General features: G+C 50.4%; 1 protein-coding gene across 2 annotated transcripts in view; it reads left to right on the top strand.

The window, feature by feature from the left end:
• The first annotated feature begins 20,533 nt into the window (after positions 1–20,533).
• PIANP (PILR alpha associated neural protein) overlaps positions 20,534–21,303 on the top strand; it is a 37,056-nt gene continuing 36,286 nt past the window's right edge. For both annotated transcript variants that reach the window (XM_083481961.1, XM_083481963.1), the window contains exon 1: positions 20,534–20,818. The gene's annotated coding sequence lies outside the window, so the exon portion shown is untranslated. The remainder of the gene's footprint in view (positions 20,819–21,303) is intronic.

Here is a 21,303-nt window from a genome sequence, read left to right as displayed (position 1 = left end):
ATTTGACACTGAGTTCTGAACTCAATGTACTGGGTATATGTTGCTTGCTCACTAAAGAAAGTAATTGTTCCTCCCATTTATTTGTAAGTTATTTTTAGCCAGCTGTTCGCCATAAGTTGCCAGGTGATAAGTTATGACAATATAACACACCATTATGAAAACCGATAAAACAATTTAAATTACAAAAACAACTAAATTTGAATTACAAAAACAACTAAAACAACAGAAGATGTTTAAGCCAGAACAAAATAGCCTAAATTCAGTAAAAGTGGTTCTGGCCTCACCAATGAATTGGTTTATGCCACAATGTATTTGTTAGTTTCTAAGATGCCACTAAACCATGGGTAGGCAAACTAAGGCCCGGGGGCCGGATCTGGCCCAATTGCTTTTGATATCCAGCCCATGGACAGTTCTGGGAATCGGTGTGTTTTTACATGAATAGAATGTGTCCTTTTATTTAAAAACGCATCTCTGGGTTATTTGTGGGGCATGGGAATTCGTTCGTTATTATTTTTCAAAATATAGTCCGGCTCCCCACAAGGTCTGAGGGCCAGTGGACCGGCCCACCGCTGAAAAAGTTTGCTGAGTCCTGCACTAAATTCTGCTGGCTTTGGAGAAGGAGAGGGAAGTCAATGGACAGATTATTTCGTAGCACCATAGAGCAGGAAGGGACCTCGATTCTCTTCTTATCTGGGGTTTCCCAGAATGGTTGATAATGACCCCTTCTGTGCTTGATGTGACTGTGCAGCAGGTTAATAAAACTCCAGGGGTCAAATAAGGGACATAGGAGCCAACTCCCAGGGGCTGTGGGGGCTTCGGGTTCCCCAATAAAATATTTGATGGGGCTGGGCTCCCACAAAGTTGGTGGGCATTTCCATTCAAATTGTGTGTGTGCTCTGTGTCATGTGATTGTTATGTACTGAGTTAAATAGGATCCAAAATGCTGCAGTCTGATTGGTCCTAGAACAATGCAGCAGTCTGATTGGTCTGCAGGAACCACCCAATCCAGCCCCAAATGGAAGTGAACCCACAACCTGATTAGCCTACAAGAGAATTCCGGAATTCACCAATCATGTGCAGCCCATTGTGCAAATAATGTATATAAAGCAGATACTTTGGGGAAGCTTTCATTCCCTCCTCACCACTATGAGCTGAATAAAGAGCATGAAATCCACTCCCAACTCTGAGTATATTTCAGTGATCAATTGTGCAGGGCAGGCCTTACTTAGCTAGCCCCCCCCCCAATATTTTATTCAAGTTGGCACCCCCGATGAGGGATGAAAAGAGCTCAGGGGGTGAAAAATTGCATGAGGAATCAGTGACTCTAAGGAATAAGGGGCACAAATGCGTACAGAGTACACCTCCCTTATTTATTTATTATTTCATAAAAATTATACACCGATTGAGTGTAAAAAACCCCTTCCTTGCCAATGAGGAACCTCTGTTTTTAATAATACAATTTGACAATAAAAAAGTATTCCTAATTTCCCCCCACGTTATGATTCCCAGGAACGATGATCATTTATAAATGTTGACTATACACTGATATTTCTTTGACTTGTGCCATTTACATTCCTAGGAATCTGAGTCAAACACATAAGAAATGCCTGCTGGATCAGGCCAATAGACCAACTGGTCCAGCAGAGTGCTAACTTAAACAAAATATTGGGGGGGGGGGAGAGACAGATAACCCCTACCGCACATGACTACATGACATAGTGCACACACATTCTTTGAATGGCAATGCCCATCAACTTTGGGGGGGCTCGGCCCCTTCAAATACAGTGGTACCTCGGGTTTCAGATGCTTCAGGTTACAGACTCCGCTAACCCAGAAATAGTACCTCGGGTTAAGAACTTTGCTTCAGGATGAGAACAGAAATCGCGGTGTGGCGGTACGGCAGCAGTGGGAGGCCCCATTAGCTAAAGTGGTACCTCAGGTTAAGTTTCAGGTTAAGAACGGAACTTCCGGAGCGAATTAAGTTCTTAACCTGAGGTACCACTGTACAGTGGTGCCTCGCAAGACGAAATTAATCCATTCCGCGAGTCTCTTCGTCTTGCGGTTTTTTCGTCTTGCGAAGCACGGCTATTAGCGGCTTAGCGGCTATTAGCGGATTAGCGGCTTTAAGAAAAAGGAAACAAACTCGCAAGAACTCGCAAGATCTTTCGTCTTGCGAAGCAAGCCCATAGGGAAATACGTCTTGCGGAACGACTCAAAAAACGGAAAACTCTTTCGTCTTGCGCGTTTTTCGTCTTGCGAGGCATTCGTCTTGCGAGGTACCACTGTACTTTATTGAGGGGGCAAAGACTCCTTGGCTTCTAGGAGGTGGCTTCCTATATCAGGACCATAGCTGCCAACTTACAGACTTGAAAATAAGGGACCAGCAGCCTCAAAAATAAGGGATCAGCAGGCAAAATAAGGGATTTTAGTCGACCAGCAGCCAAACGAAGCCTCAAATGGTGGTTCCCACAGCGCAGCAACCCGGCAAAGGGGATGCAGCAAGGAAAACCACCGTCACCTCTCCGCTGGGAAGCGCTGAGCAAAGGCGAGTCCCCAGGCAACCCGGGCGATTTGATCGGCACAAGGCATGCAAGCTCCACCCCCCAGTCATTCTTAGACTCCCTATTGGGTGAGCAACGCAGCCAAGCAACACAATTGGAGCCTCCTTCCTCCCTTGCCGGCAGGGAGGGAGAGGAGCTGCTTCCTTTGAAACCCGGGAAATTTAAGGGACATCATCAAAAAGGGACAGCAAAAAGGGAGTTTCCCGCCAAATAAGGGACGGTTGACAGCTATGATCAGGACTCAAAAGTGGGCAACCAGCTGCCTGAGGGAGGGCTGGGTTCCAATGAAGCCAATGAAAGGATAACATGTTGTATAGAAGATGCAAGTCCTTTTCTTCTAAATTGATGTTTCTTTTGTGAGATCGTTCATTTGTCCATACTTGTGAAATTCAAGCTTCAAAAAGGTTTGCATTTAAAGCTTTCGATGAACATCTTTGCGAATTACATTGTTAGAGGATGTTGCCACAGGAAGAGAAGGCGTGATTCTTTTCCCTCCACAAGTTCTCTGTCAAAATAGTTCCTTAGTAATTCAAGCATCTCCCCAGCATCCAAAGAAATGTGGACATTTTAAAGGGGATGTACATATTCAATGTAGGAGAGGATGAGACAGTTCAAACAGGAGCAGAGCAGGGAGAGAAGGCAGTTCCTCATGCCCTGTGGATTTTTATGGTGATGTTTCCTAAGACTTTTCACAGGAGAAACTGGCAGGCACACAGGCACTTACAAGCACCATGCTGGTGACCCCAGATCGTTTTATGCCATCCACATTTCCCAATAAGTGTTTGGTAGCTGTTCTCCATAATAAGCTGCACATTGAAACATGGGAAGCGCATTGAAGTCTTCTATTCTTCGGTGATTGTTGGAGAGGATTTCTTCTTGTTGGAGAACATTTTGGCCATAATGAGAGTCTTCATGACCCATTTTCATTGTCTGCCCATCTATCAGTTCCCACAGAAAAGAAATGTAATTCAAAAGTTAGACAGGAACACATTGATTTCAAAGAATTCCCCAAAACTAGGTGAGTATGTTTTATCAGACCAGAAGGGAGCCACTATAAGGCATACTCACATTATAGGGTATAAGAACTGCAGTTCCCAAAATGTGGAACACCCTTATTGATGGGCTGCAGCCGAGGGGAGTTGGAGTCAAAAGCATTTGGGGGCACTAAGTTGGCAAAATCTGCTTTAGGGAGTCTGACATCCATTTGTACCAGAGAGTGTGTGTGTACATGTGATGATACCCAGCTCCACCTCTCATTTCAATTGGAACCAGTGAAGGCAGAGAATGTCCTATGTGGGTGTCTGGAGGCAGTTGCGGGGTGGATAACGGCTAACAAATTGAGATTGAATCCCAACAAGACAGAAGTACTGTTTTGGGGGGACAGGGGTAGGGCAGGTGTGGTGGGTTACCTGGTAACTGTGCCCCTAAAGGACCAGGTGTGCAGCCTGGGAGTCATTTTGGACTCACAGCTTCTATGGTGGCACAGGTCAATTCTGTGTCCAGGACAGCTGTCTACCAGCTCCATCTGGTACGCAGGATGAGACTCTCCCTGCCCGTGCACTGTCTCGACAGAGTGGTAAATGCTCTGGTTATCTCCCGCTTGGACCACTGCAAGGCGCTCTGCGAGGAGCTACCTTTGAAGGTGACTTGGCAACTACAACTAATCCAGAATGCGACTGCCAGACTGGTGACTGGGAGTGGCCTCCAAGATCATATAGCACCGGTCTTGAAAGACCTACACTGCCTCCCAGTAGGTTTCCAGACACAACTCAAAGTATTGGTGCTGACCTTTAAAGCCCTAAACAGCTTTGGCCCTGCATACCTGAAGGAGAGTCTCCATCATTCAGCCTGAACACAGATCCAGCTCCGAGGGCCTTCTGCCGGTTCTCTCACTGCGAGAAGTAAAGCTACAGGAAACAAGGTAAAGGACCTTCTTGGTAGTGGCACCCACCCTGTGGATGTCAAGGAAACAAACAACTATCTGACTTTTAGAAGACATCTGAAGGCTGCCCTGTATAAGGATTGAGATTGAAGCCTGACAAGACAGAAGTACTGTTTCTGGGGGACAGGGGGCGGGCGGGTGTGGAGGATTCCCTGGTCCTGAATGGGGTAACCGTGCCCCTGAAGGACCAGGTGCGCAGCCTGGGAGTCATTTTGGACTCACAGCTGTCCATGGAGGCACAGGTTAAATCCGTGTCCAGGGCAGCTGTGTACCAGCTCCATCTGGTACGTAGGCTGAGACCCTATCTGCCCGCAGACTGCCTCGCCAGAGTGGTGCATGCTCTGGTTATCTCCCGCTTGGACTACTGCAATGCGCTCTACGTGGGGCTACCTTTGAAGGTGACCCGGAAACTACAACTAATCCAGAATGCAGCAGCCAGACTGGTGACTGGGAACGGCCGCCGAGACCATATAACACCGGTCTTGAAAGACCTACATTGGCTCCCAGTACGTTTCCAAGCACAATTCAAAGTGTTGGTGCTGACCTTTAAAGCCCTAAACGGCCTCGGTCCAGTATACCTGAAGGAGCATCTCCACCCCCATCGTTCTACCTGGACACTGAGGTCCAGCACCGAGGGCCTTCTGGCGGTTCCCTCACTGCGAGAAGCCAAGTTACAGGGAACCAGGCAGAGGGCCTTCTCGGTAGTGGCGCCCTCCCTGTGGAACGCCCTCCCACCAGATGTCAAAGAGAACAACAACTACCAGACTTTTAGAAGACATCTGAAGGCAGCCCTGTTTAGGGAAGCTTTTAATGTTTGATGTGTCACAGTATTTTAATATTCTTTTGGAAGCCGCCCAGAGTGGCTGGGGAAACCCAGCCAGATGGGCGGGGTATAAATAATAAATTATTATTATTATTATAATTATTATTATTATTAAATGTTTGATGTGTTTCCATTTGTTGGAAGCTGTCCAGAATAGCTGGGGCAGCCCAGTCAGATGGGTGGCATATTAGTATTATTATTAGTTATCTGTGTGTGTCATTGAGTGTAGACAGTGGAGGCTATTCCATTGGGGTTAGGGCTCACCATCTTTAGTGTGCCCTCAGCCAATCCACACCTGCCTGCCTTCTTACTTATAAACTGTTTAGAGCATGGCCCTGGCTTCTTTCTTCTCTTTGTTTGTTTCACTGTTCTCAAACTCAGGTGGGAGGAGGAGGAGGAGAACAAAACTAAAATTAGTGGGCTCTGCCTGTCATTGACTTTACCCATTGTTGGGCTCCCTGCCTCCCACACCACCAGCCCCTGCTGCACAAGAGCATAACGCTCCCCGTTGTGGATCACAGCCGCCTGTCTGCTCCTGGCTCAGAGCAGAGGCAGCAGCCCCATTATAACCGCACAGAAGCCGCAAGCCGCTTCTTTTGATCTGCTTGGAGAAACTGCCCCACACCAAGACCCGCCATCGCTTTCCAGAGGGATGTGCAGAGCCTCTGCTTCAATCCAATTAATTTTTGCACCCAACTAACATTTGCCCTCCCTGCAATGTGAGGGAGTGCCACCGCCGCTCAAAACTCCCATCCTTGTTTACTCTCCCACATCCTCTTCCCCCGCTCCTCCGAGCGCCACCAGTCTGCTTCCCCGGCTGCCTTCATCTCAGGTTTTATCTCTCCATCGATCCGCTGCTCTCACATTCTCCGACACGCTTGCTGCTTTTCATTAGTCAGATAAAGCCAGGCCGCCTCAACGACCATTTCAGCCTGACTCTGCCCTTCTCTCCTGACTGGCTGCTTCCCTGCGCTCCTGGCTGCTTTCACCTGAAGCTCCTTTCTGGGCCCTGGGCACCTCTTTAGCTCCCCAAAATGGCGCAACAGATTGTTTGCTCCGGTTTAATATCGTATGGTAGTTGGGGCCTCATAATCACTTGCACAAATAGGTGCTCTGTTCTCCCACAGATACAGAGAGGAGGACGTGTGTTTACCGTGTTCTTAAGCACAGGGTTTTGAGACAGATAGTACAATTCTAAGGTCCTGGGTCACCAGGTGGCCATTAAGCCCATGTTGGCATAACACCATCACGCTCCTTAGGCACTCCCAGTAGGAAAGCGGAAAGAGCTTTCCGCTTGGTGTCAAGGAGGGAGTGGGGGCAAGTCAGGAATAACTCACAAGTGTCAGTGAAGTTAACCCCTTTTTCAAAGAATCAAAGCAGCTCAGGCCTAGTGAGCACAGCAACTCTTCCCAGTATGTCTTGCCCCAATGAGCTAGTTGTCAGGACTGAATGCCCCCACTTTCCACTGCTCTCTTCACCCGGGGACCTCTTCATTCCTCTTTGTGTTCTGGGAGAACAGGGAGGAGGGGAGCTGGTCACAGCAGCAGGAGGAGACCCCTTGGCTGCTTCAACAGTCTGCCTCATCTCTGCCCCTTGGCCCCAAACCTCTGCAGCCTCCGCTTCTGCCTCTGATTCTGGACTGCTCTCTGCCCCAGACTCTTCCTGCTCACCAAACCCTGTTGCCTCTTCAGCTTCCGACACCGCCTCCTCCACGTCTGCCCTGTCTTCTTCCTCTGACCACACACTGTGGTCCCACCACCATTCCCCTGGCTGTGAGCCTTCTTTCCCTGGGAGTTCCCTTAGGGATTTCCCAGCTGGTGCCTCCCACTGACTCCTCTGCATCCAGCCAGTCCATGACACAGGCATCAATGACGGCCATTTCCACAGCCCTCCCACCCCCAACTCGGTTGCCAATTATAATGTCACAGTTGTGGACGCTGCAGCAGACTCCTCGCAGAAAAGCTATCAATTAACACTGAGCAATGTCTGGAACAGCTTGATGACATCATAGAACCCATTTCTCACTTGCCCTTCCCCCACACAGAGCAGAGTACAAGCACGATCCCAGAGACATACGACGACATTGCCTTCACCAGAGCTTCCCATGGCCCAGTGATCTGGAAGATTGCATGTACAACCCAGAGGCTTCATAATAAAAACAGCTTGAGTTCTGCTGGAGTGCCAATGTTTCCATATACACAGTGCTCATAACATTTAGCATGTCCATTTTGTCGATTGCATAAAGACAGCAAAATTTTGAGTCACACCCCTTTGCTGTAACTAGGCCCTCCAGATGTTAATTTCATGGCACATGCCTGATGATTTGCGCTCAGTATGCTATCAGGATAGTCCTACACAATCCCATTTTCAATATTACTCTCACCTGCAAAAGTTTTGTGGCCGCCGAGACCACATAACACCAGTCCTGAAAGACCTACATTGGCGTCCAGTATGTTTTTGAGCACAATTCATAGCGTTATTGCTGACCTTTAAAGCCTTAAACAGCTTTGGCCTAGTATACCTAAAGGAGCGTCTTCACCCCCTTTGTTCAGCCCGAACACTGAGGTCCAGCTCTGAGGGCCTTCTGGTGGTTCCCTTACTGTGAGAAGTGAAGCCACAGGGAACCAGGCAGGGGGCCTTCTCGGTAGTGGCACCCACCCTGTGGAACGCCCTCCCATCAGATGTCAAGGAAAGAAACAACTGACTTTTAGAAGACATCTGAAGGCAGCCCTGTTTAGGGAAGTTGTTAATGTTTGATGTTTTGTTTCTTCTTCTTCTTCTTCTTCTTCTTCTTCTTCTTCTTCTTCTTCTTCTTCTTCTGTTGGGAGCTGCCCATACCATACCTTTTCATGCCACAAATTGTTGGGGCTTGTTGTTGTTTTGTCCTGCCTTTATTGCTCTCTAGCCCCTCCCAACAGCAGTAACGTGGTAGCATTGGGGATGCATTGCATAACGACTAATAAAGCAGAACAAATCCCATGCTAGTGCACTGTTGCTTTGTGAAAAACATTTTGCAGAATATACCTGCAACAAAACACAAGGAGAAATTGTGGGTAGCTGGGGGTTCTAACCAGGGAGTTAGCTTACCAGACCTTCAAAGTGTCCCTATTTTCCAGGGATTTACAGAAGCCACCCCAGTTTCTGATTTGATTCCAGAATGTCCCACTTTTCCTTAAGACGTCTCTATTTTCATCAGAGAAATGTTGGAGGGTATGGAGATACGCGACCCCCAAGCCAAAGAGATAAGTAACTATACAACCTTTAGAAGACATCTGAAGTCAGTCCTGTATAGGCAAGTTTCTCAATGTTTAACGCTTCATTATGTTTTTATAAACCTTATCATTTCCCAGAATGCTTTTAGTACCTTACAGGCCCACCACATATGATAGAAGGTGCCTTCCTTTTGCTTACATTTCCAGCAGATATTTGCACTTGTCTTATACATTTTTGCAAGCTTAAAAAGGTAAAGGGACCCCTGACCGTTAGGTCCAGTCGTGACCGACCGGTTGTGGCACTCATCTCGCTTTATTGGCTGAGGGAGCCGGCGTACAGCTTCTGGGTCTTGTGGCCAGCATGACTAAGCCGCTTCTGGCGAACCAGAGCAGCGCAGGGAAACGCAGTTTACCTTCCCGCCAGAGTGGTACCTATTTATCTACTTGTACTTTGACGTGCTTTCGAACTGCTAGGTTGGCAGCAGCAGGGACCGAACAATGGGAGCTCACCCCGTCACAGGGATTCGAACTGCCGACCTTCTGATCGGCAAGTCCTAGGCTCTGTGTTTTAACCCACAGCGCCACCTGCGTCCCTTTTGCAAGCTTACTAGGAGTCAAATACCACTGGTACATCATTTTCATATAATTTTCTTTCCGCGTACAACATGCTGAGAATTTCACCACTGCCCAAGCCTCCCTTGCCTGGATTGTGCAGTGGTGCCTGGCAGCAACAATGGCAGATTCTGATGAGATCTTGTGAGATCTCACTGAGCTCTTGCAAGATCTTTCAGAGCTCATGAGATCTTGTGAGATTTCAGGAAGATCTCACAAGATCTTGCTAGCCTAAAACTGCTATTAAACCAACTAGATTTAGGATTATGCATAGGGTTTCCATGTTGGGTTGCAGCTAGCACGGTCGGCAGGTTAAGTCCTGGTACTTACATGACCTCCCATTACTGACATTGCTGGTGCTGGCAGGGTTGAGTAAGGTTGGCACAGTGCAAACACACCGGTGCAGCCAAACTGGCGCTCATGCCAGTGTGTTCACACCACATCAACCTCACCTCCTTCCTCCTCTACCTTCTTGTAAGCCACAGCGATATCAACGTTGGGAGATATGCTAAGTGCCTCCCCCAACCAAATGCTACTGGTTGTGGGTAGCCTATAATTTTAAAAGATTCCATCTTCTGCCCAAGTAGTGTTTTCAAGCGGCCATTGTAGCTATGCTTTTAACAGCAGCTCGACATGCAGACATAGGGTGATATTCAATTAAATAATTGTATGAGTGGACCACAATGGGACTTTCCTCCCTCTCTTCCCCCTGTGATCCACCTATGTAGTAGGTATGAGTTACTCGTGCATAAACTGGTGCCTCTCTAGGCTAATTTGCCTTTGTTAAACCTTTCTGACTGCGCAGCCCCTTCTCATAGTGGCTGCCTCAATCGCTGGCAGAATCCGTCAGTGGGCGTTTCTTGAACCTCTTCCAGCATAAAAGTTGTTTGACGCCCAGTCTCCGCCTTCTCTCACTGCGCGGGAGCCTCCTGCGCAGGGAGGGCGTGGGCAGCGGAGGACCTGGGCTCTCCTCACTGATGTCCAGTGAAGAATCCTGGAGCCCTCTCTCCGATTCCCCCATCAGCCCCCCTCTATCCCTGGTGTTGCGCTGAATTGCTTCCCCCTCTACTGGGCTGTTTCTCCCCCTGTTGCTGGGTCCTTCTTCCGCATCATCAGAGAGCCTCCCCTTCGCCTCTTGCTCTGATGTCAGTTCCCTGACAACCTAAATCCTTTGTACAGGTTCCCCCAAACCTAGATTCAGGGACAGTGCAGGGTTGTACTTGCACTTGTCCTCCACTCTTCCTCAGTAGCATGTTGGACGCCTTCAGACCTCAGGGGCTCATCTTCCAGCATCATAACTTTTATTTGTCCATAGAGTTTTCTTGGCAGGGATACTGGAGTGGCTTGCTGGTTCCTGCTCCAGGTGGATCACATTTGGTCAAAACTCTCCACTATGACCTGTCCATCTTGGGTGGCCCTGCACGGCATAGCTCATAGCTTCTCTGAGTTCTTCAAGCCCCTTCGCCACGGCAAGGCAGTGATCCATGAAGGGGAATAATGGAATAGGACATCCCTATTTTCATTGAAGAAATGTTGGAGAGTATGCAGTCAGATTCCAATAATCAAAATGTGATTTGGCTAGGAGAGAAACCCTTGTTGAGAGGAGACGCAGGCAAGGGGAAGGAATCCCTGCACTTGACTCTCCTGCCCTCTTCTCTCCTTAAATGTCACTGCCATCTTCCCACTTGCAAAACAATTGTAGCAAAAATCTGTGTTTAAACAAACATCTAATTTGGACCCCAGGATGAAGACAGACTTTGCCTTTGTGTTCATTGTTTGCAACTGTGTTTTCTCTTCACCCACATACGCATCTAGCATGGCAACTCAAAACACTGAGTCAGTGCGCACTTCCAGACTGTCTCTATTTTTGGTCAGGATTCAGTCACATGCCAGCAAATTCGGGCTATGCAATTAAAATGGATTTGAAGCTCACGAGCAACAAACCTGCTTCCTCCAAGAACCAGACTTTTTGCAACAAGGAAAGCGACAGTGACATGCACTGGAAAGTGTAGGGTGATATTTTCTTGACACAACATCATCTAACCTCCCAGAAAGCAAACCAGAACAAGGGCTCCTTAAATAACCACAGCACAAGGTTTGGGCAAACAAAGCAGGGCGAATGCTCAGTGAACATGTCATTTGCTGCAATTTCTTTCTAGCTCTCTGACTCTTGCTACGCCCACTGCGATGCCCACCAGTTTGGGGGTGGGGAGTAGAATGTGGAGGTAGAGAGGGATACTTTGGTGATGACATCAATGCTAGGAAACAGATTCCCACTGCATTTTTTTCAGTTCAACTTGAAACATACTGTAAATGTTGTTGTTGTTTAGTCATTTGGTCAAATTCATGCTGTTTAGTCGTTTGGTCAAACTCATGCTGGTAGCTTCGAGAACACTGTCCCACCATCTCGTCCTCTGTTGTCCCCTTCTCCTTGGGCCCTCCATCTTTCCCAACATCAGGGTCTTTTCCAGGGAGTCTTCTCTTCTCATGAGGTGGCCAAAGTCTTGGAGTCTCAGCTTCAGGATCTGTCCTTCCAGTGAGCACTCAGGGCTGATTTCCTTCAGAATGGAGAATTTTGATCTTCTTGCAGTCCATGGGACTCTCCAGAGTCTCCTCCAGCACCATAATTCAAAAGCATCCATTCTTCGGCGATCAGCCTTCTTTATGGTCCAGCTCTCACTTCCATACATCACTACTGGGAAAACCATAGCTTTAACTATACGGACCTTTGTTGGCAAGGTGATGTCTCTGCTTTTTAAGATGCTATCTAGGTTTGTCATTGCTTTTCTCCCAAGAAGCAGGCGTCTTTTAATTTTGTGGCTGCTGTCACCATCTGCAGTGATCATGGAGCCCAACAAAGTACAATCTCTCACTGCCTCCATTTCTAAATGCAGAGAAGCGATTCCCCCTGCCCCAGGACAAAAGATGTGCGCATGTACGTTGTAGGGAGGAATAAGACAGCCAAACAACTTGGGCCCCTCTTAAAACTGGGAGTAATATGAGCAATGGAACGGAGAGAGCAAAAGTGTGGATGCAGCAGGAAGAAGAAGAGTTTGGACTTGATATCCCGCCTTTCATTCCCCTTTAAGGAGTCTCCAAGCGGCTAGCAATCGCCTTTCCCTTCCTCCCCCACAACAAACACTCTGTGAGGTGAGTGGGGCTGAGAGACTTCAGAGAAGTGTGACTAGCCCAAGGTCACCCAGCAGCTGCATGTGGAGGAGCGGAGACGCGAACCCGGTTCTCCAGATTACGAGTCCACCGCTCTGAACCACTACACCACACTGGAGCACTGAGGAAGCACGGAACAACTGACACAGAAGGATAGTCTGCGGATGGCTCAAGATACACCCACGTCAAATGTGTTTTTCATGCATCGGCAACATGTTGCTGCATACATTTGCAATAAAACAACAGGCTGGAATGGGCCCAAAGTCTCCCCTGGAGTAGGTGAGATGTGAGATGTGAGATGGAGATGTGAGAAGCATCTTGATTCGTTTAGATCATCCCTGATCCATGACACCACATCGTGTGTTTATCTAATCTCTCCCCTTCCGACTTAATTTCACACATAACCGAGCAGTAAGTTCAGGGCTGCCACCAAGTGTGTACTCCACAAAGTCCCACAGCCAAGCCCCCTTCTGACATGATAAATGTGTTTTCATTTGTCTAGAATCTAAGACCACTTTGTCATATTTACCTTTTTAGAACTCACTTTTTAAAAAATAATACTAATAATAAATACCTACTTGCACATCTAAAGAACAACTTGGTTCCCTCATGCTAACATCTCCACTGCCCTTCTGCATAATTTTCAGAAGTGTTTTGCTTCCTCTCTCACCATTCACCCCAATTTCCAGGATCCTTCTCCTTTGCCTTCTCAGAAGGCTTCTCTGCCTTCGCATCGTCTGGATATTTGCTCTTTTATTGACCTTTCCTTTGGTTGGATTTTCGAATTCGCTCTGTGCTCTTCCAAAGGATAATAAGCACACACACTCAGAATCTGGAAAGAACTGGCGATGCCTGAATAACTGAAGGTGCCTGCGAGAAAGAAGTTGAACTCCTGGAAGAAGACGGACAGGCTTTTGCCCTGACATGCATAGAAGAATATCCATAAAGACGTGCATTTTAGAAGCGGTGATGGCCCTTGGCGAATCAGCAGAACAGAGGAGAGAGGGCTGCATTTCCTTTGAAACTGCCTACGGAAAGAGCCAAGCACAGAATGGATTAGCAGGGCGTGATTTGTCAATACGGTTTCTATGTGTCCTAAGAGAGCTTCAGATGAAAGAGCTGGAGGAAGGCAGAGAAGCCGAGATAATCCACAACATCAAAACTCTTTGTGTTTGCGAAGCCAAAGGGCTCAAACATACATGCAAACATGCCTCACATAAAACAAGAGTGCTGCCAGTTACAGGCTGACAACAGCTATACACTCAAGAGACATGAAATGGCTTCCATTATCTTAAAGCCAGACTTCTCAGAAAGCTGACTGTACCGCCTTTGCCCTGCCTACTGCCCTGGCTTTGAGGAATTTAGCTCTGCAGTTGTCAGAATGTACTATGAATATAGTTTTGAAAGTGTGTAAATGAAACTTGTAGAAAATAGTGCCAGAGTTGAGGGCTGGGGAAAGTGGTATCTCAGCATTCACGTCGCAGGCACTGTCTGGGTAAAGACAGTGCCTGTGTGATAGAGAGACAGTGTGGTACAGTGGTTAAAGTGTTGGACTAGAACTAGGGAGATCTGGGTTCGAATCCCCACTCAGCCATGAAGCTTGGGCCAGTCACTATTCCTCAGCCTAAGCTACCTGACAGGGATGTAGTGAGGAGAGCTCTGTGTGTCTCTGAGTTCCTTGGAGGAAATGTGGGATATAAATCTAATAATAATAATAATAATAATGATGATGATGATGATGATGATGATGTAAACTCATCTGGCTAAAGCATCGCATTTTCTGCAGCAAGAGGGACGCCAGCCCTTGTTAGAGAAAATGGCGGAAGGCCACAGAAACCAGCTGACATAAAAACACATTGAGCTGTAGCCAAAATGGTTTTCGTCTATTGTTGCTGCAATGAAATCTAAAACAATTTAGCTGTTTTTATTGCATATTTCATTTGTTGTTATCTTTTAAAAGGCCCAGGGCTGTCGCCAGGAAAAAAAACCCTCAGGGAATAGGTCCACAACACAAATTAGTATAAACTTTCCCTATGCTAATTTACATGCATATGTACAGAGGAAATTAAGAGAGTATGTGGTCCCAATGGCTTTGCTGCATACCATGTAAGCAAAAGTAATAGCAAATGGTTTAAAGTGGGGGGGGGGAGGGACAGGGGAGCCAGTGCTCAGTGCAAGAGGGTCAGTCACCTGCGGATCGCCTCCTTGTTATGGCCATTAGATATCTCAGCTACATGGGGCACACATTACATAACCCGGTAATTCTTCCAGAAGCTGCTTCAATGTACACAACGCCAAGAGACAGAAGCACTTTGCTCAACTGATGACTTGCCAAGCCCTTATTCTGCCCCAATTACTTATTACGTTTTTTACATGTGATGCAAAAGGGAGCAAAAATAAAAATAAAGGGGGGGGGAAGGATCCCAAGTGGCCTAAACTGGCAGTTATTTCACTTACGCAGTTTTCTGAAGTGTAACAAATTCTGTAACATAACAGCTGTGGCCTGGTGATGATGAGGAAAAGGTAATTAGCTCCCCATCTATTTCTGCTTCCATCTTCTGTTCTAGCTATAAGTTCTGCAAAGTGGCTGGTCTGCCTGTCTGTCCTCTATGCGTTCAGAAGCCTCTGGAGATATCGTTGCCCAGTAGTAGTAGTAGTAGTAATAATAATAATAATAATAATAATAATAATAATAATAATAATTTACTATTTATACCCCGCCCATCTGGCTGGGTTTCCCCAGCCACTCTGGGCGGCTTCCAACAAAACACTAAAATACAATAATCTTTTAACATTAAAAGCTTCCCTAAACAGGGCTGCCTTTAGATGTCTTCTAAAAGTTTGGTAGCTATTTTCCTCTTTGGCATCTGGTGGGAGGGCGTTCCACAGGGTGGGTGCCACTACCAAGAAGGCCCTCTGCCTGGTTCCCTGGAACTTGGCTTCTTGCAGCGAGGGAACCGCCAGAAGGCCCTTGGCGCTGGACCTCAGTGTCCAGGCAGAACGATGGGGGTAGAGATGCTCCTTCAGGTATGCTTGACCGAGGCCATTTAGGGCTTTAAAGGTCAGCACCAACACTTTGAATTGTGCTCGGAAACATACTGGGAGCCAATGTAGGTCTTTCAAGACCAGTGTTATATGGTCTCAGCAGCCGCTCCCAGTCACCAGTCTAGCTGCCGCATTTTGGATTAGTTGTAGTTTCTGGGTCACCTTCAAAGGTAGCCCCACATAGAGCACACCCCACACAGTTTGATGAAGCGGCTCCCGAGGTGAACGAGCTGCCTCTTGTCTATGTTTGGATACCGTCGGTGCCATGTTGAAATGAGACGGCAGACCAAAATGCTCCAACATGTGCCGATTCAGACACCTCCAGAAATGCTGTTTCCCAGTTTGGCATGTTGGATTCCAAGGTCAAGGAGCAGGTTTCAGTTTAACATTGGAAACAGTTTGATGCCATTTTTGAATCGCCTTTGGCTTGCATGGGGACGCGGGTGGCGCTGTGGTCTAAACCACAGAGCCTTGGGCTTGGCGATCAGAAGGTCGGCGGTTCAAATCCCCGCAATGAGGTGAGCTCCCGTTGCGCAGTCCCTGCACCTGCCAACCTAGCAGTTCAAAAGCACGTCAAAGTGCAAGTAGATAAATAGGTACCACTCCGGCGGGAAGGTAAACGGCGTTTCCGTGCGCTGCTCTGGTTTGCCAGAAGTGGCTTAGTCATGCTGGCCACACAACCTGGAAGCTGTACGCCGGCTCCCTCGGCCAATAAAGCGAAATGAGCACCACAACCCCAGAGTCATCCGCAACTGGACCTAATGGTTACCTTTACCCTTGGCTGATGCAGGAGGCGGTTTGGGTGGCAAGTGAGGCAGGTCCAACTCAGATGGCCTCTTCCCACACTGCAGAGGCACTGGTGGCACCTGAGAATGGGAGGTGGTGTCATCATTGGTGGTGGTTATGGGGTGAATACATCTGGGGCATGAACTGCACCTAGCAGGGGCACACTGGGGAAAATAACACGAAGTGAGGGAGGGCATAGAGGGAGGGCAAGCAGGCCTGCCACGGCAGCCACACATGTGCAGTGGCAGGGTGTAGGAGCCACCCACCGAGGGGGCAATCCTGCAAGGTGCAGGGATGTACTTCACCAGTGCAGGGAATGGAGTAGGAAGCCGCCCCCAGATTAAACATTATTTCTGCCCCTGAATTGATTAGGGCCCAGATCAGGGTCAGGCAGGGGAGCTGTGCATAACCCTAGAAACCAGAAAATTACACTCCCCATTAATAAATCTCAATATCTGGGGAAGGGGGGAGCTTTCCTTAGAATTCCCAAGCAATGCCAGGTGTTTCCAGCTAATTCAGAAATAAACGCCGGCTGAAGCTGAAGAGGTTAACACTCCAGCAATGCTGCACACCTACCTGGGCGTAAGCTCCACAGTGACCCAGGCTGGCCCAAGACATTTTGCCGCCTGAAGCAAAGGACACAATAGTGCCCCCTCCCTTCCACCTCTGTTTCAAATGCAGAAGCCACCTGGCCTGGCCAACTCTGGGGACGGGTTAGCATTCACCACCACACAGCAGTAATCTAGTTTAAAGGGTGCAAGGCAGGCCACATGTTGCACCCACGGCTCTGTCCTCTAACAGAGGGAGAAAGCCACAAGGCTCAAGAATGGTAGGGGAGTGTGACACTGCAGTCTCACGGTGCCAGATTTAGGGCACTGCAGGCGGTTCACCCCCATAGGGTGCCATGTTGAGGGGGCACAAAATTGAGAAGACCCATCAATGAGGAGATCCATTCTGGGATGCCAAATTTTGGCCTCGGACCGGGTGCCATATTAGGAAAGATTACCAAAGTCCACGCCCTACGCCCGCCCCCCCCCCCTGAGTCTCACTCCAGCATCTTCCACCAGAGGCAGCTGCCTCACCCTGCCATATGGAAGGTGACTGAAGCCAGTGGTGCTTACTCCTGAGTAAACATGGATAAGATCAGGCTGCATGAATGCGTGGGATCTCAGACTTAGGTCGCAACCTTTACTACAGTGTACATCTTATGGAACCCAGGCTTCTGAGTGAATATGCACAAGATTCAGAGAATTGAAATGCCATATTCAGGTTGTAAATATCTGCCACCAATTCAGCACCCTGGTGCTTTGTATTTCTAGTCTGACAATTTAAGGCTTGAAAATAAAATAAAATCTGGGGACTTTCTTGCCAGCAATTGCTACTCTCTAGGGATAAACTTCTTTGGGTCTAATCATCTGATGAGGCATAAATAACTCCCTACATCACAGGAATATAGCAAGATGCCTTGCACTGAGTCAGACAATTATTGGTCCCACTAGCTCAATATTGTCTCTGCACTGATTGGCAGTCACTCTCCAGGGCTTCACGCAGGGAGCCTCTCCCGGGCCTACCTGGGATGCGAGGGATTGAACCCGAGGCCTTCTACCCGCAAGTCAGATGCTCCCCAATGAGATATTCTCTGTACCTCTCGCTCTCTCTTACCTGGACACCCCCAACTACAAGCTTCCGAGTTGGACACCTGCCATTTCCAAAATGCTGCAAGCCTCTTCCGATCCGAAACTGCCAGACCTACTAATTGGATGTGGTCAGAAAAGCCAGTTAAAACTGTTAGCTGGGCATATAGGTGCTGTGCTCTTGCTGAGCTTCTGTACTGATTTCCACGGGGCAGCAAAACTTCCAAATAGCCAAATGAGCTCTGCCTCCCACTCTGCCACCTTTAAGTGTGCCTCCTGGGGCAGCTAAGCTCACATTGCCCCTGGAAAGGGCATTTTCTGCACTTCCTTTACTCTGTTCATTGTACCCCATTGCTTTGTCCGCTGGCTTGTGCCCCCTGTGCCGATGGCTGCCCATGTGAGAGTGCAGCTGAAAAAGACTTCCCCGCCCCTACTGTAGAGGGAGCTGTTGTTGTTGTTGAGTTGTTTAGTCGTGTCCGTCTCTTTGTGACCCCCTGGACCAGAGCATGCCAGGCACTCCTGTCTTCCACTGCCTCCCGCAGTTGGGTCAAACTCATGCTGGTAGCTTCGAGAACACTGTCCCACCATGCCTTGCCGTGGCGAAGGGGCTTGAATAACTCAGAGAAGCTATGAGCCATGCCATGCAGGGCCACCCAAGATGGACAGGTCATAGTGGAGAGTTTTGACCCAACGTGATCTACCCGGAGCAGGAACCGGCAAGCCACTCCAGTATCCCTGCCAAGAAAACTCCATGGACAAAGACAACAGAGGGAGCTGCAGCCATTCGCAATTCCGTGGATGCCCATGGATGCAGTTCCATGGATGCATTGCTCATCCTGTAGATGGAGGAGCAGGGCTGTGCTTTTAGCTCTGCCCTGACATTGCTACTCTTTTCTGCAGCAACTGCACCGGAGAGCCTGGTTGTCTGCAGTGAAATCCCAAGGTGGGAGCACCTGCTGGTGCGGTCAGGACACCGAGGTTAATTGCAGGCAGACGCATCGGGCCGTTGCAGAAGGAGGGGCAACTGGTGAGGTGGGTAAATGCAGGGCCCTTGTTCCTTCTTCAGTACAGCAAGGCTCTGCATGCAACTAATGCACAAATATAGCTACAGGCATCCAGGGAATAGTGTCTGGCTGCAGCAGCTCCCTGTTGAGCAGCGACGAGAGGAACTTTTGCAGGGCTTGCGATGCGAGCGATACTGCCCATGCGTGCTTGGAACATTCACAAGAACATCCCTCACACGATCGTACCTGCCTGCAGTCAACACGTGTGCAGCAGCACTCCCCATCCACTCTCTACCATTCCGAGCTTAGTCCAGGCGCTGGCTTTGGAACGCACCTCCTTCACACGTGCGCAGACCCTTTGAACGCGTGTGCAGCGCGACGTGTGAACAGCCTTAGAGTTTCAATGTTTCATCTGGCAGCTTCCTTGTCGGGTGGGTGGGGGGCAGATCTGAAAGTGGTCCAGAGGCTCCCCCAATCCCAAGAGGTGTGTGACCGAGGGAGCCTTGAATTCCATCTCATGGCGAATACATATGCACGGCAATCTTATGGCGGAGACGGGACCCAAAATCCTCCTCCCTGGCCAGACACGCGAGTGCGCGCTCGGTGTATTCAGACTTCTAGCCACGCTCCGTCCCTCTTGCAACCCTCCCCCCCCTCGGAAGGCTTCAAAAAAGAAGCAAGGAACCGCAGGAGGCTCGCCTTTTTAGGGGGGGGGTGAAGAAGGCGAAGATGAAGGAGGGCTGGGTATGGAGAGGGGGGGGGTCCCCTGGGGAAAAGCACCCCTGATGCCAGGGAGGAGACGAGGACGGCGGCGCAAGAAAGAGGGTCGCTAGAAGCGGGAGTGGCGGCGGCGGGGAGGAGGAGGAGCGAGGCGGCTTCGTGGTGTGGAAGAAGCGCCACAGCAGCGGGACCGAGCTGCGGAGGGAGCAACGGGAGCAGCCATGCAAAGCCCAACCCGGCAGCAGCAGCCGCCGCCGCCGCCGGGGAGGAGGAGAGCGCCAAGAGATGGTGGAGGGCAGGCAGGCCGAGCGGGCTCTCCTCCTGCCTCGCCTCGCCTGTCCTCGCTGCCCCACCCGCCCCTCGGCTCTCCTCCGTCTCTCCAGGGGCGGCGGCGCGCCGGGTCCCCGGGCTCGGCTGGAGCGCCAAGTGCGCGCGGAGGCCGCTTCAGCCACAGGTGCTGCGCCCGGCAGGGCCCTTGGAGACGCCTCGCTCCCTAGCAACGCGGGCTGGGCTGGGGGGGGATGCTGGGGGGGGATGCTGGGGGGGAGCAGAAGCAATATCTGCCGGGGCAGCAGGTCGTGTGAAAGGGGAAATATGAGGAGCAGAGCGCACACGAGAGACACGGCTCCTTGCGCCACGGCAAGAGGTCCCGAGGCTGCCAGGTGGGGGGAGCCACACACATCCCCTCCCCGCCTCCTTTGCCCTGGACGGAACCCTTCGCGCTCCTCCCCAAAGCGGGAGGCGGACCTCTCATCTTGCTTGGGAACCCTCTGCACATGCCCAGAGGCACTCTGATAAAGAAAACCCTTGCGCTCTGGGGCGCGCACAGGGCAGTGGGAGAGGCTGCTGCCCCAGCTGCAGACGGGGCGCGGGTGGCACGATCTGCTGCCCCTCCGTCTCCTTCCAGAGGGCTTTGGAGCGCGCTCGGGGGGGGGCTGCCTCCTCTCCCCCCCCCCCGGCTCCGGTAGCCCCTCCCCGAGAGGACCCCTTCCTTCCCTCCCTGGCGCCCTCCTGCCCGTTCATTCCCTCGCCGGCTGCGCGAAGAGGCGCCCGCCCCGCGCGCCCGTCCTCCCGCTCGAGGGGGCGGCCTCTGGTGGCGCGCCGAGCAGGCGGGGGTCCAGCCCGCCGGCAGCCCGAGGGTTAACCGCGGCCGGCGAGCGAGACAGACGGACGGGCGGACAAGACAGCCTCGCCAGAAGAGGCTGGCGCGCAGTCCGCGCTGTAGCCTCGCCGAGCCCGGAGATGGGAAGCGACGGCGGCACGCGGGCTCCCCCAAGCCCGGCGGCGTCCCCCCTCGCCGCCGCTGGGAAGGTGAGTGGCGGGCGGGCGGGCGGGCTGGCTCCCGGGCGCGCTGCCCGGCGGGGACGGAGCCAGGACTCTCGGCACCGGCTCTCCTCCGCCGTCGCGCCTTCGCTTCCCCACGGAGAGAGGGCTGCGGATGGGGCGGCGGCGGGGCGTGCTCGGGCTGCCGCCCCTCTTCGGTCAACGTTTCCCAAACGGGGCGGCTGCGGGACGCTCCTGTCGGGTCCGGAGCTGCCCGCCTTCCGCGGGGCTCCAGTGCGTCGAGGGGAGGCGAGGGGGTGCTCGGTGGGGGAACGGGGTCCACTCGAGTCCCGGTTTTGTTTTCCGCGGGGGGGGGGAATTCTCTGTTTTCCTGTTGGAAGTAAGAAAGGGTGGTGGTTTTGAAGATGTGAGATAAAGGGGTTTCTGTGGGGTCTGAGGGAGAGATTCTCTCCCCCCCTCCGTGGGCTCCACAATGTGAAAAAGCAAATGTGTTTTTGTGGGGTTGCTTCGTG

Source organism: Podarcis liolepis (assembly GCF_965112155.1).
Source record: "Podarcis liolepis genome assembly, chromosome: 17".
Lineage (NCBI taxonomy): Eukaryota > Metazoa > Chordata > Lepidosauria > Squamata > Lacertidae > Podarcis > Podarcis liolepis.
The sequence above is the reverse complement of the archived record's forward strand: the minus strand, read 5'-3'. Positions and strand labels throughout refer to the sequence as shown.